This window comes from Neolamprologus multifasciatus, chromosome 16, assembly GCF_963576455.1.
Source record: "Neolamprologus multifasciatus chromosome 16, fNeoMul1.2, whole genome shotgun sequence".
Lineage (NCBI taxonomy): Eukaryota > Metazoa > Chordata > Actinopteri > Cichliformes > Cichlidae > Neolamprologus > Neolamprologus multifasciatus.
The window spans coordinates 4134763-4157377 of record NC_140454.1 but is presented as its reverse complement, the minus strand read 5'-3'; the positions used below and the strand labels follow the sequence as shown (position 1 = coordinate 4157377).

Sequence of the window (22615 nt, the reverse complement as noted above, 5' to 3'; positions counted from 1 at the left end):
CAAATCAATTTGGAAGTTAGTTTGAGGACAGCTACACCAGATATCAGGGTTCACCCACCAGCCCAATCACTCTGTAACACCTTGGTAATAAGCCAACTAACAGTTGGCTTATTACCAAGGTGTTACAGTGTTACCCACTATTTCTGAAGCTCTGTGACACTTTGTATCCTCTTTAACCTGATGTTGTAGAGGTTAAATTCCACTAAAGCCATTGTTCCACATAAATAACCAACAGTGTCGAGAATCAGGTCAGTTTCCTTTTCTGACTTGTGGCTCAGAAAAGGAAATGTGGGACCCGTGATACCCACCCATTCACTGTGAATAGTTTGGATATTTACCTGAGATCAGTTGGACTTTAAGCAGACTTTGGACTGATTTGGGAATTTGCTTTGAGGCATAGAGCTCCACAGCTGATGAGTTCTGGGCGGCAGTCTATGTGTGAAAACGGCTTTAAATTTGAGTCGGTGAGTCACAAACAGAGCTTAAAAGCAGCTGAATTTTAATCTGAAGGACTAAAGCTATGGGCTGATAACAACACTCTACGTGGGAGTTTGTGGTGATTCGGCTAAACTAGCTAAAACCATCACTCAATGCAGTCATAATGATGTCCTTGAGTGAGTGCTAATTAGGTATTAGGTCTAATTGTGTAACCAATTGGATTTTCGGATTGAATTGGTAAATGATTTTGTGTGTTGTATGTGTTTATGTGTTACTTACTACTTCCAATCTCTATGCTATGAACAAAAACATTTTGTTAGGCGTCACTGTTCGCATGTAACTCTTGAACGAGACAGGAAATAAAAATGTCAAACTGCTCATTAATTAAAGAATCCAGCAGTAGATTAATCTGTATTGATGTCGTACACTAAGATTTGGCAACAGTACAATTCAGTCTCTGGACTGCCAGCATGCCGTAGGTAATGGCGGTGAATTCGGTATAGAGCCAGCTGAGGTGGTGTGGGCAAATGACTAGGATGCCTTCTGGGCTTCTCTTGGGCAAGGTGTTCTGGGCATGTCCTGGGGAGGAGGCCCCAGGGTGGAACGAGAATATGCTTGCATCTTTAATATTCCCTAGGAACACCTTGGTATTCCCTTGGACAAACTGGAGGAGGTGGCTGGGGAAAGGGAGGTCAGGGCTTCTCTCCTGAGGCTGCTGTCCCTGCAACCCAGCGTTAAATACGTTTCAGAGGATGGATAAAAGGAAAAAAATGTAATTAATGTGACACATTTTCTTGCTTTTATGCCTAATAGCATTGGTTATTTTATGGTTATTTCAGTAAAAAAATAAAAAATATAATCATAAGTTCATAATTCTTTCTTCTTCTGTCTATCCACAACCCAAAAAAAAATGTAAGTGTCTAATTAAAGATTTCTTTTATTTTTTCAATTCTTTTTTAATTCACCTGTTTGTTAGTAATAGTAATATAATAATATACTGTAATTGTGCTCAGGTTTCTGAAGTAAAAGACTTGTTGCCCACAGTCCTTGCATCTCTAAGTATCTTTGTATCATGTGCAGTACGTGCACTCTGTGACATCGGAGGGTCATTTCAGATTCTAATTGCTCGTTATTTAATGTAAAACTGACTTCTAGATGAGCCAGTTTGCTGGTGACTACATGCTGTACATTCATATACTTACCCATAAACACCCAGACCTCCGTGCTTCCTGTGATTAATTCTCGTTGCAGTCACAATATTGATTGTTTGACGTGTGGGAGAGCTGCTGAATATTGGAGAAACACTTCAACAGCCTTGAACGTTCTGCTGATGGCAAGCAGCCCTGAGATGCAGAGCAGCAGGTGCTGAGTGAACACACCCCCTACGGCGAGTGGGCAGCATTGACCGCTTATAATCGTTTCACCAATGGTTTCACTTTTTCTCCTGTTGCTTTGTAGCTCGTTTTTGTTTTGGTGGTTGATGAATTTGGACCAAGAAAGCAAAATAAAGACACTGGGATTTTTTTTTTAAAGGTTTGGCATGTATGAATATAAAAAAAATAATAGAACGTGTAGGTTTTTGGTGTAATTGTACAAGAAACGAAACAAAAGCAAAAGCAGTTCTCTTGGCAATTTGCTTAGGTGGTGGGCTGTTGCCGGCATGGTGCCTTTCGTGACTGTTATTCCCACAGGAAGTGAAGGTTGTGGAATGCCCCTGCAGTCTCTCTCCATATGCCCAGAAGAAGAAACACACACACAAGGACAGTAGAGGCTCTGCTTTATGGTGTGGAACACTATATTTATGGATAATGTTTGATTCTTGGCCTATTAATATAGTTTATTCCTACGACACATGTTCCTCTGAGAGAACCGAACATCAGATTGGATTTTGAGCATCCCTGCTGGGTAAATAAATTTGCATGTTAATGAAAGAAATTGATTTTATCAAGACAAAGACTCCATACTAAAACCTCTCCTGTTTCATGAGAAGGCAAGTCTTTTATGCAAATGTAGAAATATCTAGAAATTTACTGATTTTTGTAATTTTGGATAGGTGAAAGACGCAGTGATCGGTATCTGTTTTTGTTCTTCTTCATCTAATGAAAGTCTACATTGTGAGGCTTTCACAGCAAGTAGGCCAGAAACTCTTTCACTTAACATGCATATTGGAAAAATGCATTTTGGCATGTTAACAACAAATGCATTTGCGCTTTACATTAAACAATGTTTTCAGATATTATGACACATAAATTGTCTGTTCCTTGCCAAACATGCCAAAAAATGTTACTTAAAAAGAAAAACACTTTGTATTCCTTTTAAACCACACAAATCACCATGGTTTCTTTAACCATTTGATCAGACTTAATCAATGATTGTATCAGCAGTTAAAAAAAGCACTAGCAGTCAGACGAAAAGTGGAAGCAAACAGCAGTCTCAAGTCCCTTGTTTTGTTGATCCATTTATCCACCCCAACCTCCTCTTGTTGTAGCTTTATAGCTACAAAATAGGGGTGGGTTTTAATAATCAATTCATCGATTAAAATCGATTCTGGCTTGGATAACGTGATATCGATTCATTAAAATCCTGAATCAATTTTTTTTATATAAATGTATTTTGCCCAAAATGCCAGAATCTCAGGTGAAACGTCACAAAATTTCAACAACCACCAAACATTTAAAACAGTAAATGAGAGCAGGTACAGGGCTTCTGCACAAAGGCGTAAACACACAGCGGATCAGAATCAGTGAGATGTGACTTTCTGACCCGACGGCACGGACATGGTCGGGGCTGAAAGCCGACAGCTCGCTGATTCTGATGTTTTGGTGGGTCCGCGCTTTGTGTTTACGCCCTTTTTGCGCTGATTCTAAAGCTGTTAGTTTGATCTCTCTGCAAACAATATTAACCGAACCAGCAGCAAAAGAAGATCCAAACTACGCTTCACATAAACATCGTCATGGAGTCACTCTGACTTTTGCTGTTTTGCTTCCACCACAATAAAATCACATTTCATGCACAGCTCTCTCTCTCTCTCTCTGTACTTCAAGAACAGTTTCCAGTCTAAAATCTGTTTTCTGCATTATTTGCTTGCTTGTTACGCACAAGTCTACCGTTCTTACAGCGCTGTCGGCCGCTGTTTTTTTCTTTCCTTTTACATACTTCTGAAAAGAAAACCTAATTTCTGCCGTTCAATACTGAACAAATTTAAACTTTTTAAAATAATACAAAATGCAAAACGCTTAGCCATACCTCTAATAAAACTGCTGGAACTTCAGAGGTAATGTTCATATGTTGATTAATGGTTTCCTTTCGTTTTTGATCTACTGCAGAATATTTTTATAAAATTCCAGGCCAGGAAAATCACCTTCATGTTTTTCTGATTTTTTTCTTCAGCTACTTTGACACAGAGGCATCTGCTGTGACGCTCACACCTTTGATAGTCTGGAAAGTGTCAGCTTCCTTTTTATAGATACAAAAATATGTAAATGTGCCGATCTGAATTATAATATTTCTGACTGTCTGAGGCAAAATTTCCCAGATTCAAATCGAATCGAATTGAATCAAATTGTGGATCGAATCGATTCGGGACCTTGTAAATCAGAATCAGTGACAATACCCAGCCCTACTACAAAATGATCATGATGTTTCCTACTTAGCAGCCTTTTATCAACTAGAGGGCTTTGTAACTTTGTATATTATCACAATGCTTGTGATTTAAAAAATGTGGGTGTGTGCGTGTCTGAACGGATGCTTGTCAAAAGATTTCTTTTCCATACCTAGGATGGTTCAACAGCTGTTTAGACAAATATGTTAGAAACAACGTGAATAATTTATCCAAGCTATTGACAGGTTTTTGCACCAATAAATTACAAATTTGACAGCAGGCCACTATGAATGGTCCACACAGACATGCTTTGTTTTATACGCTAATGCAATATTGTTGCAAATTAAATGCAACAAATATTTTACCATGAGTTCACTCTTGTGGCCTTGGGGTTTATGGACAGAGCATGGAAAGTTGGGTAAGATACATTTTTGGTGGGATGATAATCCCTAATAAACCCACACAGCGTCTGGTAACATTTAGGTTAACAATCATGTGCAGTGCTGAGCTCCATACTGTGGTGGATTACTCTATCCAGGACGCCGTGTGAATTTCTGTGTGTGATCCAGGTCATTGGCTGTCAGAGCAGCTGTCACGTTACTCTGACTGACGAGAATTGAAACGCTGAGAATGACGGATTAATCAAGCATAGCAACGTGGCCAGGATGATGACACGGCACCGGCACCTGCCAGCACTTCGCTCTGCATTTGTCTGAGTGTGTCTGAAAAGCACCTCACAACTTGAGCAAGACAGCCGCTTCCCGGTTTCCATGCCAACCGCAAGGGCTGTTCATGTTGGAGCATGCTCAGTTTGGCTACCTTCTCTGTAACAATAGCCAGCGAGAGGGCTCACACTCACACACACTCTCTCTCACACGCACTTTACTCCAGCTCGCAGTGGGAGCGAGACAGAGAGGATAGGCTGCCTGCTGCGCTCCGGAGCTCGTAACACACACAACGAGCAACAGACACACGCTGCTTTGCAACAAAGGTGAGTACACAAACATACAAAAATTCTTTTCACTTTTACGGCCTTTATTATCTTACGCGAAAGAGTTTGTGGCATATGCATCCTTCCCTCTGTGCTGGAAAGACCTGAGGAGTGGAGATAGTTGTTACCGGTGGAAAAACTAGAGCAAAAAGGAAAGAAGCATGTGGTCTGGTTGGTGAAAGAGCTGCATGAGCCTCTTTCTTAAAATGCCTTTGAAATGAGGCCATTATCATACATTCAGTTCCCTATGTTTCAGCTTGCAGGTGGTCTCTTGCAAACAGGGGGTCTTGTCATTTTATGAATGGTGAAAGCAGATTGAATATTTATTCTGCTCAATCGGAGGTGTAGTAGTTGACGATGCAGGGATCGCTCAATAATTCATAGAGCCTTGTATGGAGGGAAGTCGAGGGATGACAGCAGGTGTAATGTGATGCTTTGCATGGACAAAGATAGATGTTCTAGGCTTCTTTTGATAGTACAGTCCATTTTTACAACCTACTTTTGCTTATTCGTGTGTTCGTATCGGACTGAAGCTGGGAGCTTGTGCGATCACTAAATGTGTAACTCAAAAGGGCAAAGTCTTTCCTGGAGGAAAAGCGGGATAAACAGATGCAGTCTGGTGTAGATGCTCAGACATCTCTGCAAACGTTGCATGATGTAAGGAGTTTCTTTTCAGGTCTGGATGACCCTCTAAAGATTTTGGGCCTGTATGTGTGTTGCGGACTGTCTGCCCGTCTGTCTGTGTGCGAGTTTGTACCGGGGCCGCTCTACACAAGAGATATCGTCAATATGAGCCATCACTCCCGCCCGTGTCTCTCTGAGGCATACTTAGAGATTCACTCACAGGCAGACATTCACTGCCCGCCTCCCACAAGATTAATTATGGTGGCTGATAAATTCCTATCTGGTCGATAGTGTATTCCTCTGCAGCTGGCCAGAGCCTTGTGTTTGTGTTGGTGTATGCTGATGGTTATTTAGAGAGCAGCATGAATATCAACTGGCCTTGGCTGTGGCTTCGTGTAAAGCAGAGGTGAAGGAACGGGTGATCGAATTCATAACAATTTTTTTCAGTGCTTATGAACATTAGTCTTGTGTTGGGATAGTTCCTTGCAATAAAGTATGTTTTGCAGTCATCTAATGACACCATAAAACTCCTTAAACCGTTACGAATGACCTGTTTTACCAACTTGTTCAAACTTTTGACTACTTGAACTCCTTAATTTCTTTTTTCAAGCAGTTTATTTCAGCCAGCTGTAGCGTACACGGTTCCATGTTGATGTCCTGAAATTGATTTAGAAAATTTGATTTAGACTAACAGTTTAAAGTAGGGATGCAACGATACCAATTTTTTCAAACCGATACTTGGATCTGACTACTTGCCGATACTGAGTACAAAAACCGATACTTCTACCACACACACACTGCCCGTGGATTTTCTCTTGACATTTTTCATCGCTTTTCCAAAACCTGAGTTAAAGTTGGCTGTTCCGGTCCACATTGCTGACATTTTGTTTAGCCTAGCTACAGCAGCCTCCAGTTTCTCTTTTTTATCTGGAGCCGCCAGTCTCACTCGCCTAACCCTGTGCCTGTTTAGTGCGGGATGTCCCCCTAGTGACCAATCTAAAAAACTACAACAGAAATGACAAGCCACCCTCTGACTAATGAAATAAGTTGGTATCGGTTCATGGTATCGGTTAACTTTTACGAGTATGAGTACACACACATTTTACAGTATCGGCCCCGATACCCGATACCAGTATCGGTATCGGTATCGGTGCATCCCTAGTTTAAAGCTCTAAATAATTACATTTGCAGTAATAGTTGCAAACAGAAAACACAAAGATCTAATTGCAGATACAGATACAGTCATGAGGCATTGAAGATTTGCACATGCTAACCTATTCTCTACTCTTGTTCTATATTGTGTAAAGGCTCAAAAGATATTAGCGCAGTTTAATTTATCCCGAAAGCCTTTGTTTGGTGTCTTTTGCACTAAACGAAAAAAATTGATCAAGAATCAATACAGCAATTGATAAAGAATTGGACACATAGGCAGAATCATTAAAGGCATTGGTATCAATAAATTCTCATCAATACTCATCTTAGTCGGCAATCGTTGTCTATTGGCACAGGAAGTGAGGTCTTTTGGAGTTGTTGTTTGCTGGTTCTGGATAAATATAAGTACAGCCGGATGTCTTTGCTGTTTTTTATATTTTGTATTTTTCGACATCAGGTAATGTACAAGAGGTTTATCGGGTGGCTGCTGTTGCTGGAAATGATGACAGTGAAAGTTGGGATTTAAGTAGTAAATTTGCTATAAAATCAAAACAAAAAGCTAAAAGAGGCAAAAAAAAAATTGCTTGAGATAAACTGTTAGAAATTTCGTGTGGCTTCAGATCACACACTCTATATAAAACACACTACTTAAAGCCGGTAGCCATGGCCACCTGGCATTCAAAGTGGCACTTCTTCCTGGTAATGTGAGTCTACAACGAACGACTCGCTTTTGGGTCAAAAACCTCTAGTGGCTATTTGAGGTACTACAGCCACTTGGATTAGAGCCTTTTCATATATTTGTTAAATTATTGTCTGCGTAATGTTCCTCTTCCTGTTCCATTACTTACATAACATTACACTCCATTGCCTGGATTATACTTTCCCTTTTGGTCCAAGTGATATAAATTTGATGATGAGACTGTGAGTGCGCGGGTCGACGTCCGTTCGTTTGACTGTTTTTTGAGGACTCATCTGCAGAGATTTCATATCACAATGCACCAACCGTGCATGGGCACCAGGCGGCGGACTTCAAGTGCACATTAAAAAAGTCTAACAGCAATGTCTCCAGCTGTCCGTGTCTGCAACAGAGTATAATCAAGGCTTAAGTTTCCCCGGTCTTTCTCTTCTCAGTTGCCTGTCTGACAAAGACACACAAGGCACACACAGCAGAACCTAAAATTTTCAACTGAGAGGACAATTGACAAATAAAAGAGGAGAGGATGGGACACATGGCTGCCTAGGGAGAAAAGAGAAAAGCATCAGAGAATGGAAAGTTGTAGAGTGATGGATGGTAGACAGTGGGAGAGCGAGAGAGGCAGTCTTTCACCCTGCGGGAAATTGGAAAATAAATTGAGTTGACATAGGCAGGTTTGCATAGAGATATTGATGCTGGGGAGTGGGAGAAGAGAGCTTTTGACTCGGGGCTTAAAAGGTTCACGCGAGGCTAATCATGTCTGTACCCACCGGTTAGGATGACCAAAGGGTTTCTTGGGGATAGTAATTAGCTATTTCCATCTGCCATTTATAGAGAGATACAGTCCAATGTGGTTGGCTCTTCAGCGCTAATCAAATGGTGCTTTGGTATATAGTTAGGTGTATTTAGGAAAATGTCAGAGGAATAAACATAGCTGTTATTGGAGCATGTTGTGGGTGAATCTTCTGCATGGTGCCAGTAAAGTGGGACCCACTGTGGGATGTCAAGTTTGATTTTTAGTGATGTTCACATTTCGATGGCTTAGAGCAGACAGCTAGAGTAAGAGTAAGGTGTCATGCATGCTTTTATGAATGTGTGATGGAAGTACTAGTCAAAGTAAGCTATGTGTTCAACTATCCATTGTAGGAACTTTCCCCGAAGACAAGGATCTTCTGGGAGTCATTGCTTTTCCACCATGAGGACTTTGGGGTCTAAATTATGTTCTGGGGAAATTATTTTAGCCCTCAGAAGACCTTGGCGAGGTGCAAGGACTCTAAATGTGCACCAACTTTGGGTGGATGGGGGGAAGTGCTGCACTTCCACTGGCTGCATAAGATACATGCAGCATTTGGACCCACATTTTAGAAATTGTTTCTATCTACTAATTGTTTCTAGGTCAGGAAAGATTGTGGACACAGTTTAAATCATCAGCGTTCCATCCTGTAGTGGGAAAACCTTTCCTTTGCGAGACGGAGCAACTCAATCCTGACCTTTCCTGTATACTTTTCTATAGTAGATGAAAATGAGGCTATGTTTGGCACTAGCATTCACTTTAATTGACAAGGTATAGAACAGCAAGTATGATATGAACACAAACACTGGGAAAAAGTAGAACAAAAAAGATGAGTTTAGTATTTGTGCTATATTTTGACCAAATATGAATAACATGAAGAGCAGAAGCAGTACACAGGTCTGAAAGACACAGCAGCAGGCCGTGCATTAAACTGCATAAATGTAAATGCACTCTCATACAGTAGTGAGTTTACTGAGCATTTGAGCGTTGATGCTTGTTGGTCAGGTCTCTGTAAACTGAGGTGACAGCTGATCAATGGCTCTTCATCCTTTTCATTTCCAGTCCCAACACCCACCCGTTAACCCCCACGTCTTTGTCTGTGCTACTAAGATACATCCCTCCAGCTCCATCTTTTCATCGCTCTCATCCCTTCTTCCTCCTAACCCCTGCTCTTCTTTCTCCTGTTTCCTTGATGCTGTTTTGTCTTTTATGTCATCTGAAAGACTCCTCTCCTCTCCTCTCCTCTCCAGTTTAAGCCAGTCATAAGTGTGTCCTTGGCTTCCTGGGGAGCAAGAAAAGGGGCTTTACTTCCTTCCCCCTCCCCTGTTCAGTCACTCCTCCTCTCACTCTCCCTATCTTTAAAAAAGGTGTTAGTCATGTGATGACATCCAGAAGAGCTTCAGCACATACAGATCCTCATAGGCGCCTGTAGGAGCCAGTCAGTCGATAATCAGGGCTCGATGTATCTCTGATGGAGCTGACAATGAGCTGACTTGAAAGGCTTATGGAAAACACTGACACCCCCCACAGCAAGGTCAGGGTTCAGCATTGATCCGGTGAAAAAGAGGCGACTGCAAGAATACATGGCTGAATTTAAAAGCAGTTTGTCTAACGTTACAGAGTCACAGCGTTTCGTTTCTGCCATGTTTTCTCTGACTGCTTGGAAAGTCACATCTTCCAAGTCATTTCTGATTCACTGAGTCTGGCCAGGATTGTAATAGAGGCTCTTTTGCAAGGAACCAGATTTTCAACACCAGAACTTTGTAGTTTTGATATGAAATCAGTTTGTAGTCCAACTGCTTCAGTAAGCTCTGGTTGCAGTTCATTTGAAATAAAAATAAAGACAAATGAAATTAAATAGGGGAAAGGTCTGCAACCTATATGTCTCCAAGTATTAGGAGCCTAGTATTCATATTAATAGCATATAATTACCTTTGTCAAGCAAGTTATGTTTTTTTGGTCTGCCAGCCTGCCTGTAAACACAATAGCTCAAAGTTTTAAATGATTTCCGTTTAAAGAAATTAAAAATTTAAATTATGCCTATGCGTACAAGTGTCTTCAAGGTCAACGTAATGATTTATTGGTCAAAAATTGACAAAAGGTCGTTTACCTTAGAGACTATGATTCTTACAAGTGTGGTGTGTTGTCAATACTGTATTATCTTGTCTTCCTTCTCTCACCCCAACCAATCACAGCAGATGGCCCCGCCCCTCCCTGAGCCTGGTTCTGCTGGAGGTTTCTTCCTGTTAAAAGGGAGTTTTTCCTTCCCACTGTCGCCAAAGTGCTTGGGTCATATGATTGTTGGGTTTTCTCTGTATGTATTATTGCAGGGTCTACCTTACAATATAAAGCACCTTGAGGCGACTGTTGTTGTAATTTGACGCTGTATAAATACAGTTGAATTGAATTGAATGACTATAAAGATTTAAAATATAACAAGGTAACTTGAGCTAAAAATGTAATAAGCTCAAGTTATTCATGTGCATGTAATTACAAATCAATTGCTGTTATTTACTTACCTCTTTTTATCTGATGTTTACTGCACTACAAGGACGGAGGTTTGTGCTCTCTGAGTGCTTCTTGTTTAAATCTTAAAACTTTTAATGCTTCTCAGCTTCTCAACCTCATTTTAAGGAGGCAGAAATCTCATCCCTTTATTGAACTGTCAAAAGTTTTAAACTCCAAATCTTAAGAATAACCTTAAGTTTCTAAGACCAGCAGGGCATTATTGAAACCTTTTCCCCTATTTTGATGTCAAAGAGGATTTTCTTTTTCTTTTCCAAGCAGCTGCTGGTAACAGAGTGGGTGAATAAAACATGGCACGATCTGTTTATCTGAGTGACAGGATGATTTAGGAAAAAGTGCTCTCTTTAAATAAATAAAAAAAACTCTAACTGCCTTCATCATCAATATCCATTCCTCTTTTTCAACATCCACCTTCGTCCTCTCTTATCCCCCTCTCTCTCATGATTCCTGGTGATGGGGAGGGGGTGAGGCATGCAGCCATCTGCTGCCCAGCAAATCCTCTCCTGCCTTATCAGCCTTAATTTGTTTATTAACGCCACTCCTGGGACTGCAGCGATACCTCTATCTCTCCTATCCCATCAATCTCTGCTCATCTTCCTCTCTATAGTCACCTAAGCTCTCCGCCTCTTTTCTCCTCTGTGAGCTGTTATCAGATGTTCCTCTTCCACTCAGTTTAAGCTCTTCAGCTCTGCAACTGTTTGCTTTCTTTATTTTACCTGGTGGCATCAATTTCTTCTTCTGTTTGTCTACGTCTGCCTTTTTCTCCCAGAAGACAGATTGTAGGAATGAGGTCAGAGACTGTGTGTTTGTGTGTCTGTGTGCAAGTGAGCATATGGATGTGGATATGATTGTGAGGCGACTGTTGAGGTTTTGTTTATGTAGGTGTTGCTCTTGCTGATGTCATTATGATCCCCTGCAGAAAAGACCACGGACACAGGAACACACCCTGGGGATAGGTGTGTGTGTGCACGCGTGTGTGTGGACCTTTCATTGAACCTGGCTACTGTCATATTGTATTTCTATGGAATCGATGTTTGCCCGCACTACATCACTACATATTTTACTGCATATTCTTTTATCATATTTTCTTGCCTCGGGAAGTAATTAGAGATTAAAGGTTTACTCTAGCAACTCCTAGATCTTTGGGGACTGCGTTGTTTTCCTGGAGCTTACATATTTAGCTGTTTTTTGTTATTTAACTCAGATGTGAAAAACGAGAATTTATGTATATTTTATTATTTGGTCAGCTACTTTAAAAATCCCGAAACACACATAAACAGAACTGTAACTGTAACTTTAAAAATGCAAATAATTTGTGAGTAGTGTGAAGTATTTTATTACAAATACAGGAGAAAATTTCTTCAAGTGGAACTAAAATTTATTTCAATAAAATTTGATTTTGTTATTGAGAAGACGCAAAAAGTGGGTGGGGTGATTGTGGGTATCAAGGGTCTCACAAACAACACATTATTATCCCACAAGAGATTTTGAAAAAGGTCTGATGGAAAATGTCTGCTTCTTTGATAAAACTGGGAATTTAACATGTGCAACTGTCAGCGTCCAATTAAAGTTGAATGGGTGTGCACTGATGAGTTGAAGCTTAACATTCACTGTGTGGATAGGCTGATAAAACATTCATTAATTTAAAATACTTTGGCCATGCAGTTTGGGGTGAACTTTGGTACGACTCTAATGCTACAGTTTTTATGAGCTTCTGGCTGCAGCTGCAGCCGAGGCTTACGCAGCTACTTTGTTTCTCAGCGAGGGAGTAAAAGCAGCTATCCTGCTGTGCTTTTTCGCTTCGCTCATGTATGACACAGACATTTATGGTTAATTCAACTTTCTTTCTTATGTCACAGTATTTAGTTTGATGACAAAAACACTTATAAACAGTGTTTATAAGCACTTAACAACAGGATGATGTATACATGTAACAATGATATATGTATACATATAAGATAAGATCCATCTTCATCCGCTTTATCCGAGGCCGGGTCGAGGGGGCAGCAGCCTAAGCAAAGAGGCCCAGACCTCCCTCTCCCCAGCCACCTCCTGCAGCTTATCCGGGGGAACACCAAGGCGTTCCCAGGCCAGCCGAGAGATATAATCTCTCCAGCGTGTCCTGGGTCTGCCCCGGGGCCTCCTCCCGGTGGGACGTGCCCGGAACACCTCACCCAGGAGGCGCCCAGGAGGCATCCTTGTCAGATGTCTGAACCACCTCAGCTGACTCCTTTTGATGTGGAGCAGCAGCGGCTCTACTCTGAGCCCCTCCCGGATGGCCGAACTTCTCACCCTATCTCTAAGGGAGAGGCCAGCAACCCTTCGGAGGAAGCTCATTTCTGCCGCTTGTATCCGCGATCTCGTTCTTTCGGTCACTACCCACAGCTCGTGGCCATAGGTGAGGGTAGGGACGTAGATCGACCGGTAAATTGAGAGCTTCGCTTTTACACTCAGCTCCCTCTTCACCACGACGGACCGGTGCAGCGTCTGCATTACTGCAGCTGCAGCCCCAATCCGTCTGTCGATCTCCGTGAATCGCTACCTTATCGTGGTTTGTGTGTCCCAGGGATCCCAGGGGCTATGTTGTCTGGGGGCTTTTGCCCCATGGTAGGGTCTCCCATGGCAAATTGGTCCTGGGTGAGGGACCAGACAAAGAGCGATTCAGAAGACCCTTATGAAAAGAACATCGAGGGAACAGTTTACCCTGCCCGGGATAGGGTTACCGGGGCCCCGCCCTGGAGCCAGGCCCGGGGAGGGTGCCCGAGGGCGAGTGAGCCGGGCCCCATGGACTAAGGCCCGGCCAGGCACAGCCTGAAGAGGAGACACAGCCTGAAGAGGAGACATGGGCCCATCCTCCCGCAGGCCCACCACCCGCAGGAGGCGCCATAGGGGTCGGGTGCATTGTGTGCCGGGTGGCGGCCAGGAGCGGAGGCCCTGGCGGACTGACCCCCGGCTGCCAAGACTGGCAATAGGGACATAAGATAAGATAAAAGATAAAAATACAAAATAAGTAAGATAATACACTATATACAATAGTAGCATACACAGTATGTGATTATGGATAGAGGGTTGTAGAAATATGCAAGACATAAATTTAACTGTTCTACCATTACTATTACTATATAAATAATAGATATCTATAAGTATAGACATGTACACGCACACACACATGTACACACTAAATGTACATATGTATACATATACATACACATATACCTGCACACGTCCATACATATAAAAGGTGCATTATGCATGAGGTGTGACCGTGATGTCCACAATGTCCAGTTACTCATGATTTAGGAGCTAAAGAGTGTAACTGCATATATACAGTACTGTGCAAATGTTTTAGGCAGGTGATTAAAAAAATGCTGAAGTGTGACTCATTCATTTTCATCAAGCAACAAAATGCAGCAAGAGAAATTTAAATCAAATCAAGATTTGGTGTGATCACCCTTTGATTTCAAAACAGCATCAATTCTTTTAGGTACACTTACACACAGTTTTTGGAGGAACTCAGCTGGTAGGTCGTTCCAAACATCTTGGGGAACTAACTACAGATCTTCTGTGGATGTAGGCTTCCTCACATCCTTGATGATGTTGAGATCAGGGCTCTCTGGGGGCCATCACATCTCTTCCAGTACTGCTTGTTTATGTTTATGCTGAAATGAGTTCTTAATAACTTTTGCTGTATGTTTGGGGTCGTTCTCATGCTGCAGAATTCATTTGGGTCAAATAAACATTCGTTTATATTTCTGAAAGCATTCTTTGTTTACACCTGCCTAAAACGTTTGCACAGTACTGTAGACTTATTTGTCTTCTTTGCAAGCTACATATAATCCTGTTTAGTCTTAAAAACAAAGTCTAACCTGCACACTGTGGGTTTGATGTTGACATGGTCAAAAACATCCATGTTTAACCTGTAATTTTAAAAAGAGACATTTAAGGGAGATAGTACGTGCATTGATTTCATTGGTCAATAATTGAAGATCCAAAATAAGTACTAAACACTGGACATTGAACATATACTGGATTCACATATTGGCTAAAATCAAGTGAATTGGAAATTATAATAAATATTGTTTTAATGTATAGAGGTTAATAATTGCTGTACGTGTTACCGACATGAATGAAAACATTAGTTCATTAAAAACATGGTCATGTAGCTATTTCGTTGACGGGATGTAAAATATTGATTTAGCCTTCACGTCTCAAAAGTAAAGCCATTGTGGCAGTGGCGTAAACCTGCTTTCTAACTAAGCCTGCTGGTGACAACTCCCTTGAATGAATTACGGTTGTAGCTTAACAACAACATCAAATACTTTGGCTACGCCGATCTTTTGTATAAAGTTTTTGTAGGTTGGTGTCTAGTTGGTTGTTCAGCTGTTGATTGGTGGTCACGTTTTACCTGCATTTCTGAGCTTTGAATGAAAAAATGGAAAAAAATGTGTCTCGATGAAGAAGACAGTATCCTAGGCTTTTAGCTGTTTCATGCTGGAGTAGTCTGCAGCTTGGGTGTGCCTCTCAAAAACAAATAACTAAGGAAGATGATGAAAAACTGGAAGAATCAACAGCGATAGATGGTAGTGCAACGTGGGTTCAATGCACTGTTTGTAGTCTTTTATAGATCTGAGAGTACTGTGTACTCCTCACAGAAACAAAGAACGCAAAGTTGTTTTGTTCTTTCGATTTCAAATGGTGCATCAGAGTTGCAGCCTCGGGCAAGCTGTCTCATGCGCAAACACTAACTCATTAATTCTCTGCATCACTTAAATGTCAGCATTTCCTCCCTGCTTTACACAAAGCTTAAAGTGGAGATTACTTATGACATCATGTTCTGTCTCTGTTTCTTGGCTCTCATTTGTTCATTCATCATGCAACACGGATGAGCAGTGATGATGGGCGCGCTTCATTTCTCCTCCTCAGAGGGAAAGATCTCATGTTCATCCAAAATCTTCTTTGTAGATCAGAACTTTAAATTGCCACACGGGCTCATGATCACCGTAGTGCAGCTTCCCAGTTAAAAGGGATGTACTGGAGTTTGATCTGTGTGTGTTTGTGTGTGTATGCTGAGCCTTCACATACCTGTGGCTCTAAAGGTCAGCTTTGTATACCCGTGGTTATGGATACCATCAATTTGAGAGATCTGTGACGCTCCGTGAGTCAATGGGAGAGGCTGGCTGTGGCATGATAGAAAGCCACTCTGCTGATTGGCTAACACACACAGTGTTGGGGAGTAACGGAATACATGTACCGCCGTTACGTATTTAAAATACAAAATATGAGTAACTGTATTCCGTTACAGTTACCGTTTAAAAAGGTGGTATTTAGAATACAGTTACTTTGTTGAAATAAATGGATTACACGGCGGTACTTCCCTGTTTCATATTGTGGCGGGTCAGGACTGTTTGGGTTTTGTTTGACAGCTACGTTCTGTTGTTCCAGGCGGCAGCGTTACGGTTGCCATGGTTACAGGGTGACGCTCTCTCTCTGCGTGTTTCCTGGGTGAGAGAGGCCTTTTTGTTGTTGTTGTGCTAAGCTAATAGGCAGAATGCTACAGGTATAGCTCTAAAGAATGTAGCATCATGGGCAGTGTAGTCCGTGCTGCAGGGAGAATGGACTGCCATACACGTTATGTGTCTGTGAGCGAGGGAGGGAGAAAAAGGAAAAGTACGAGCTGTCATCGAGCAGAAACAGGAGCTGGAAGCATGTAAATATAATAATAACCACTGCAGCCAAGAAGAGAGCCTGACGAGCCCAGTTGTAAGTAAGCTATTAAGACTCGACTGTACACCGTGTTCGTGTTTTCCTCTGAAACAATAAGTTCTGTTGGAGCAGCCTTTCAACGCCTCTCTCTGTCTCTGCTAGCAAAGTTGACCCAGACAACAAAGTAAAGCTAGTTTTCAGCTACGAACCCGACACAGAACCCACCGTATTAGCCAGAGGTTCCTTTACTACGGTTCGGAGCCGCGGACCTTCAGTAACAGTAATAAATCAGAGCAATAGTACATTCATGTAGTTGTAAACAGCATGATAATATATTAAGTAATCCAAAGTATTCAGAATACGTTACTCTCATTGAGTAACGTAACGGAATACGTTACAGAATACATTTTGGGGCATGTATTCTGTATTCTGTAGTGGAATACATTTTAAAAGTAACCTTCCCAACACTGAACACACACAAACATATATATATGAAAACAGATCTTACCTTCTTTAAGCTTCACTCTTGAGTATGCCTATTTTTTTATCACAGCTTATTTTCCTCTGCAATCACCAGGTAATTACATGGCTTGTCGCTTCATCAATTAAACATGCGCGTCTGACATGCAGACTTACAGTGTAGCACAATATTGATCACACCATTTTTTGATACGACTACACGAGTAAAGTGCTGACTATTTTTTAATTGAGATTGTTATTTTCGCTGTTAGTTACTGTGTTTTTATTGCGCCTTAAATCTCAGAGGCAGCAGGCTCTCTAGAAAAGAACACTGTTTAAATGAATAGTGTATAAAATGTAATTAATCAGCCCTTCGATTCGATTTAACGCAGAGCCCTGGATATAACACAGAAACACACATGTGCAGCAGATGAAACTAGACGGTAAAGACCAATCAACAGGCAAAAAACCCCAATAAAATAATACAGTAAAGCTAAACAGCGCCCCTTTAAAGATAACAGCCAGTGCTTATTTCTCAGTGAAAACCCGTCTCGTATCACTTCAAAGCGCCAGTCTTTCCACATCATTTTATCTTTATTACAAGCCCTCATATCACACGATAGCTGCGGTCATCATTTGCATTATTGCTCCTTTGAACTGTCTCTCTTCAGCGGAAAAGACTTCCTCTTTTGTCCTCTTTGAATGCGTGCACATCTGCTGTGCGGCTCATGGAAAACCTCATGCAAAAGAAGCAAAGTGTTTGCTCTCAGGTCATCTGCCGCCTGTATTATTCATCTGCAATATTTCCACCTCCCAACACATGAAATATGAATGAGACCGAGATGACCTGGAACCACTGAAGACGCAGTGCCCAGCAGGGCAGTTTGATTTGGAGGGGTGCTTTAATGCCACTCTGCAACTTATATTTGATGTTTAGTAATGTAAGCTGTAATCAAGCTAAACTTAGTTTTTGAATTTTTGTACTTCTCCAAGTTTATTAGTCCATTCTAGACCTGCCATTCACTCAAATGGACAAAACCACCAAGCCAGTCAATTTGGTGGTCAAACAGTGTGTCTGCAACAAACAGGGCGATAGGAGATATGTGCTATGGAAGAAGCTTAATGGAGAATTTCGCCAACTAAAACTAACTAGTAAAAAACTGGGGGATAATCTCTTTGCAACAGTCCTACCAATTATAACAAAACATGCAAATCGAGGCTCAAATTGCATCTACACCCTGCACATAGTTGGAGAGGAGCAGGAAGATACGAGTATCTGTGCTCAAGGACTTCTTTTTTGCAATATTTTCCTTCTAGCATTTTTATCACACGTTTAACGTTGACAGCCAGCATCCTTCCTGTGCCCATTGTGCTGCCATCGTAATCAAATGCACTCTTTTTCACTTGCTGTTAAAACGTTTTAAAACCACTTCCCTCTGATGCTCGGCGCCCAGCCGGCCTGCTATAAAGACAAAGTGCACTTCTTATTTTTACATATGCAGCCCAAAATAACCGTTTTCAGATTCCCGCAGAGACGAGCACTCAGCAGCTGTAGTAAAACTTCTCTACTGTACAGCTCTTCATGTCTCCACAGAGACCTGTAGTCCACACACATACCACAGTCATTCTGCCTAATTAGGGGAACTCTTCCACACTTCCACCTTTTGATGTTGCCTGTGCTCGGAGCCTCGCGGGCTCCCCCGCCCACTCCCTGGCCTCCCCTCCCTCTGATGAGACTAGTAGTGTAGGTGTTGCTGACAGTGCCCCCGGGTGGTGCCTCATTAACCCACATTTCAGTGGCTGATGGTAAACAGGGGGTGGGGGGGCTTTAGTCTGTTTGTGGGAATGCGTCTGAGATGTAAAATGGAAATGCTGAGCGATGCCTTTGAAGATACTCTTCAGCTTGTGCATACCAGGATGTTTTTTTTTCTTTGAAAAACCATTTATATTTATTTTACATCACCCAGTTCCCCATGTTATTGTCAAACTAGTCTATTGTAATGATGTATTCGTTTACGGCTGGAAGCTGGAGCTTAAAGATTGGAAATGCATCATTTCTGCTTATTCATTCTAAATCCCTAAGTGGAAAAAGCCCACAGGATGCTGCTTGGCTACTATTAAGCCCCAAAACATTTAGTTAAATAAACAAATCAAATTCAAATTCAAATTCAAATTCAAATTTTTATTTGTCACATACACAGTCATACACAGTACGATATGCAGTGAAATGCTTAGACAACTGCTCGTGACCTAAAGAAAAAAGAAAAGGCTATGAATAAGATAGGAAATAAATATGAAAATAAAAAAGGGTAAATTTAACCAGGAAGGAATAAAATAAAATATAAAAATTAAGTTAAGAATGAAATAACTGTACAACACAAATTAGAATGAAGGGTAAATTTAACTGGGAAAGAATAAGATAAATATATAAATTAAAGTTGAAAATAAAATAACTGTACAACAAAATACACAGTATAGAAATATATAAGAATGTATGAAGAAATATAAATATATATATACACACAATAACTGCAGCTGTACAAGTATTAACTGGAAATGAGGAATATAATGTCCAGTGTTGTGCAATCCACATTATATAGTGTCTTGTGCAAATCCACAGTTTGAAAGTCTTTGAAGGAGGTTAAATGTTGTATCGTGTTGCAATCTGTATCTGCAAGCCTACAGGTGCCATTTTCCCATTCGTCACAGGTCATCATCAGAGTCTTTTTGCAGCTTAACTACCAACAGTGTAGTCTGAGGTGTGGGTGTGTCATGCTAGTATCAGCTGGCACAGCTTTAAGCTTCTAGCTTCAAGCAGGGTAAGGATCAGTTTACAGAAGCTTGGCTACCTCCTCCTCACATTTCTAGATGCTTTTTTCCTCTTAATCATGTAGTTGTCACCCCCAGTGGGAGCTGACTCAATTGCACATCTTACCTGGAGCCTCAAAAGAGATATTTTATTTTCAAAGAATTATGACACATCCAGTCGTATTTGATGTGGAAAACTGGTTGAGATTCCCTTGAAAGAATACCTTGAAGCTGGAAGAAGAAACTGGAAAACACTCCACTGAAAATCTCTGTGGATTAGAGCTGATGTTTTTCTTGTTGTGTGTTGTGAGTGAAACGATTTGAAAGGACTGAGGTGATGAAGCTGATTCCCCAGGACATCACTGCTGAAAAGCAGACTTTTTCTAAGTAGTGTTTGTTTACTGTTGTTTTACCTCAAACCTCATGATGTAGCGCAAGAAAATTTTAAGTAATGATATTTCTGATAATACAGAAAAAAGTCAACATTTTCTTGACGTTTGCAGCAGCAATTAAAAGTAAGTGAAGGTTATTTAAATATAACACGGCAAGAAATCTTGGGCAGAGACAGCGCAGTAGGTAGAGCACTCACCCCATGATTGGGAGCTCAGGGGTTCAACTCCACCAAACAGCTACCCTGAGGTACCCCTGAGCAAGATACCGTCTCTACGCACTGCTCCCCGGGCGCTGTATTGGTGGCTCCCCACTGCTTCTCAGGGTGAATGGGTTAAATGCATCCATCCATTCGCTTCCACTTATCCTTTTCAGGGTCGCGGAGGGCGCTGGAGCCTATCCCAGCTGTCATAAGGCGAGAGGCCTGGTATACCCTGGTCGCCAGTCTGTCGCAGGGCCAACATACAGGGACAGACAACCATTCGCACTCACATTCACACCTAGTGGCAATTTGGATTATCCAATTAACCTATCCCCACAAGCTGCATGTCTTTGGACGGTGGGAGGAAGCCGGAGTACCCGGAGGGAACCAACACAAACACGGGGAGAACATGCAAACATGTGCGGCAACAGTGCTAACCACCGTGCCACTGTGCTGCCTTGGGTTAAATGCAGAGGACAAATTCCCTGCGGGATTAATGAAGTGTACAAAAAAGCCACTTTTTACTACAAGCCTCATCCAAGCACTTTTGTCGCTTTGTGTAACATTAACACACACTTACACTCAGATTCATGCATCAAGGGCCATTTGGGATTCAGTATTTTGCTCTAAGAATACTTTAACCTCCTAGGACCTGGCGTCCACATATGTGGACATCACATTTTGGGTTATTTAGACCAAAATACTCAATTTTGCTCAACAAGGGCCTGATATCCACTTATGAGAACATTATACTGCTACTGTTCTATAAAAATTTTAAACGAATATCGTCATATGTGGCTCTCATTTTTCTTAGAAGCAAAAATTAGGTAAAAAATAAAAATCTGGTAATTGTTTGTTTTTACATTCATCGGTTCCCAATCAGCCCAAATATCAAAGAGAAAATCAAAATGCACGCCATGGAAGAGTTCGGGTCTTAGGAGGTTAATATGCAAACAGGAGTAGTTTGGGAATCAGACTGCAGATCTTCCAATTTTTAGGTGACCCGCTCTACCGCCTGACTCACAGCCACACCAGTGATACAGCATAAGCTAAGTATAAGCACACAAGTAGCCTGGGTAGTGTTTTATCTTGAAATTTAAAGTAAAAGTGCAAAGTTTACATTTTTTACACTTTAATTTAACAATAACTAAAGTTACTTAACCTTAAGCCTGCATTATAATGCAGCTAGCCTAGCCAGAGCAGCTAGCCAGAGCAGCTAGCCAGAGCAGCTAGCCAGAGCAGCTAGCCAGAGCAGCTAGCCAGAGCAGCTAGCCATGCTCGTTGAGTCGTTTGTTTACTTTTGGGTTGTACATCATCAGCTGCTAGCATCTCCTCCTTTGTAGCCTGGTTGTACATATGTTTCTGCATCAAGTGGTGAAACAGGTTTGTTGTTTCCACCTTCAGCAGCTTTTCAACCGTTTTCTTGCCTATTTTTTAAAGCACTGTGCTTTGTTGCAGGTTGTAGAGGCTCCCTTTATAGGTATTGAATCCTCACCTGAGGCTCTTGCTTTCAGGCATGATATGACATTATGACACTTTGTGATCACATGAAAATTTAATTATTATTTAATTATTATTTAATTATTATTGCGATCGCTATGATATGGCACAGCAGTATCAAACATATTAGCAACATACTTACTGTGCTGTTTCTTTACAATTTCAATTTTTCCCCCTAAAATGGGATTAAGAGTTATAGTTTCTTGAGAGGATTTCAAGTCAACAAATTACATTAAAATGTGCTTGATTAATATTTTGCCCTTAAAAAGTTGATCCAAATTTTCTGTAACGGTTCAAAGTCCACTGCACATGTTCTCAGACAGGAAAAGACTACGTTTTCCACGAGGCTGCTCACACTCCAGTCCCATCCAGACCCTTATCTTCTTTCTGTGATTAGTATTTCTTCAGCCTCACTCTTCATTGCTTTAATTTGCATCTAAAACCATTTAGTAAACTAATCCTTCTAATAGAAGTAAATGTTTAGACTGATCCCTCAGTGCTCTGACCTCTTCCGTCTTCTCTGTGCATCCTCGCCCTGACAGGAGAATGAGAGGCACTTCACTTCATTAGGTTACTAGTTTCTTATTACCTGCTGAGCCTCGCGCAATGTGTGTGTGTGCCCTGTCTGTCTGTCAAAGCAATGAACTCTAATAGTCTCAAATGTAAGGTGACTCATCTGGAATGAGCCATTGTTCTTGATTACAAATAAGACTGGGACCGTTTTTTTTACTGTT

At 41.3% G+C, this 22615-nt stretch overlaps 1 protein-coding gene and 1 long non-coding RNA gene across 3 annotated transcripts in view; both read left to right on the top strand.

The window, feature by feature from the left end:
- Window positions 1-22615, top strand: part of LOC146500033 (uncharacterized) — a 347579-nt gene that overhangs the window by 9091 nt on the left and 315873 nt on the right. The window lies entirely within an intron of this gene.
- arhgef49 (Rho guanine nucleotide exchange factor 49) overlaps window positions 1-22615 on the top strand; it is an 84565-nt gene that overhangs the window by 27206 nt on the left and 34744 nt on the right. The window contains exon 1 of one of the 2 annotated variants that reach the window (XM_085135956.1): window positions 4182-5030. The exons of the other annotated variant lie outside the window; for it this stretch is intronic. The gene's annotated coding sequence lies outside the window, so the exon portion shown is untranslated. Of the gene's footprint in view, window positions 1-4181; window positions 5031-22615 lie in introns of those variants that run through there. 2 annotated transcript variants of the gene reach the window in all.